Below are 3,027 nucleotides of genomic sequence, written 5' to 3' on the forward strand. Positions count from 1 at the left end.
AAAAATAGTTTAATACAAGACATTTATTGATCATATTCATAACTGCTACACTAATAATTCTCGCCAGGCCCTGTGGTGACATGTAGGTTTATTTAAATACCTTGCTGTACAATTTCGGTAACAAAGACAGGGAATTGCATTGTTCATACTTACGAAAAATAAATGATGCGAGACTGGCTTCAGATAAATATTAATGTAAAAGTTACTGTATTATTGCTGCCATATGCCGTCCCTCCTCCCTGATGGAAATGAAATTGGTTTCTTTCTCTAACGCTATAATATTTACTGAGTCAATAACATTCACAACGGTCGATTGCATAAGGATCTATCTGTTATGAATTATTCTGATATTTTCATGAATTTGGTGATTGCAAACCGGAGCGTCTGGTTCGGTTTACTTATGCGTTTTCAGTGCCTTATGTGTCTAAGTAGTTATTTCGTACTTTACACACACTACGATAATACCCTTTTTGATATCTGTATTTGTTTTTTGATATCTGTATTTGTTGCTTTGGTTTTTTTTTGCATTTCACCCAAAAACTTACCCACTCATGGATGGCAAACAAAAATTTTCATTAAAAGGCGCCTTATCACAGCAATACTCATTTACTAGAAACCAAAAGAAGAAGATGCTATTCACTGCTAAGTCACATATTGAATGTTCCAGAAAGAAAATAAATAGGCCATCTGAGATTTTTCAAAAATACTTTGTCTTGCCTCTACTGAAAATAGGGAAATGTACACAGCTAAGCAACTGAAAAACACACACAGAAAATTTAAAACGTGTAATCTGATTTCAGCAAATACAAATTTGTAACAAAAATTTTCAGTTCAGAAAAGCTAAGCAGTTTTAGAATTTGCTAATCTGATACATGTGTGTGTTTTTCATGAAAACCTTAAAAACCTAAGCAGGCGGGGACGCAAAACAAACAATTTCATTAATTTGGCATTACGTTCTTTCACAAAAGAATGTCAATATATGTACTTACATGCATGTTCTGTTTGTGTTCCCACATTTCTAGTCCGTCCATGGAAGTTGACGTTTTCATTATTTTCCACCTCACCATCTTTTCTTGAGGGGATGCTGTAAATAAAAATAATTCAATCAATATCGTTACATGAACATTTCAGGAAGTATCAAAAACTATAATTTTGCATCTCATTCTTTTTTTTGGAAAACAAGCCAACTATAGGATAAGTAGAAATTATTTTACAATGTAAAAGTCACAGGAAATATTATTTCAATATCAAATAATGAAAATAACAAATAAAAACTGGTGATGATTTGCGAAACATTCATGAAACCAAAACGAAATTCAATATATTACATCAATTTGGTAGTTAGTTCTGAACGGTATAAATTGTAAATGAACACTTGCAACTTACTTCATCTCCTGAAACTCACTGGCATTGGCAAGACATTTTCTCTGGAAGGCAAAAGACTGTGCTGTTGGCCAGACTGACATCTCCTCTTTGGTGGTAATCTTCCGCTGGTAGTGGGTCAGGGTACCCATCTGTTGGCCCCTTGAGGTCAGGAAAATGCTGAGTAGAACAAAAGAACACTCAAATTTTAGATAAATCATCACATTTGCTTTCAATTCTTATTTTGGGCACATTTGGGCATCAGATTTCAGAGTGACTGCAGTATGCTGGCGGCCGTATGGAGTCACAATTCTTTGTTGCATCGAGTGATCAACAACGCGAATTCAATTAAATATAGTGAGAACAAAAACGCGCATATCTTTTCATGTATGCATACGTCTACAACAATAAACACCACTCACGTTTTGATAATATTTTGTTCATGAAAAATGATGCCTGTCGCATAATTTTACCTGAGTGAGACTACTAAGCAGACGATGGGCAGACGACATCGCGATCGCGGTAATGTATTGTACTTGTAGGGTCAACTAGCTTGGACGACCGATACTAGTACTATACTGTCAACATCATCATGACCGGCATGCATTCACAATGATCGATAATAAATACGACATTATAAATTTCTTACCTTTGAACAAACATGCTTGTGTTTGTTAATATTATCAACATTGAGTTGATAATGCGGTCGCCCACAAGCCCTGATCCACCGCAGACACTTCTCTCTCTGCGTTTTTGGTTTCGGAAACGGAATGAAATGTAAACTCGATGTTTGGTCCACATACCGTTCATCCGATTTACATGTCCCCCACGCGTATCTCTTCACCATCCTGGTATATTTACGTGACAATAAAATCAATAAATTCTTCTAAAACCGTGGAAAACCAACCGACGATAAATACGCAGCGCTGTCAACTTGTGGGACAAAATGGCGGCTGAGCAGCCAGATTATTTTCTGGATTCTGATTGGCTAAGAGTCTAGTTTGATTGACAGCTGCGGAACTATGAAGTCGTGTTCGATACCCAAGACGCAAACTGGAGTAGCGCGTCCTAAAATATACAACTCTGGGGCGCTATTGCAGAATTCGAAGGTCCCGTTTACTATATATTTTGATTTTTTAGAAAAATAATTAACCGTTATCCCTGAAACTTGGCGAATATGTCCATTTGAGTTTCGGTAACATGTATGTAGAGAGATAATACAGATATATAATGGAAATTAAGATTTAAAATGACAAAAACTTCAATTTCCCCCAAGGTTATTTTTTTTAGCATAGTACATATAAAGTGTCGATTGTGGAGTCCTTGATATCACCGAATTAAATCTGTTCTAGTGGTTGAAACTAAGTATATCAGATGATATGATAATCCTCTGTTATTACAATCTTTATTGCTTCAAGAGACACTTTGGAAAGTATTGAATCACAATCTTAAAACGTTAAGGGGAAACTAAAATTTCCCCCTAATGACGATTTCCCCCTAAGGTTGATTTTTTCCGCGTGTATATTCCCCCTAATCCTCAAATAGGTACATATATATATATATATATATATATATATATATATATATATATATATATATATATATATATATATATATATTATATATATATATATATATATATATATATAATATAGCGTTTTTCTA

At 34.7% G+C, this 3,027-nt stretch overlaps 1 long non-coding RNA gene across 1 annotated transcript; it reads right to left on the reverse strand.

Annotated features, from left to right (window-relative positions):
* Positions 1-922: 922 nt before the first annotated feature.
* On the reverse strand, positions 923-2,811 carry LOC139126484 (uncharacterized). The gene is made up of 3 exons (XR_011550591.1): positions 2,012-2,811; positions 1,387-1,542; positions 923-1,084 (listed from the first exon to the last, which is right to left on the reverse strand). It is a non-coding gene; the product is annotated as an uncharacterized lncRNA (long non-coding RNA).
* Between the last annotated feature and the right edge of the window lie 216 nt (positions 2,812-3,027).

The sequence above is a fragment of the Ptychodera flava genome (assembly GCF_041260155.1).
Source record: "Ptychodera flava strain L36383 chromosome 3 unlocalized genomic scaffold, AS_Pfla_20210202 Scaffold_27__1_contigs__length_13241970_pilon, whole genome shotgun sequence".
In the NCBI taxonomy this organism is placed as follows: Eukaryota; Metazoa; Hemichordata; class Enteropneusta; family Ptychoderidae; genus Ptychodera; species Ptychodera flava.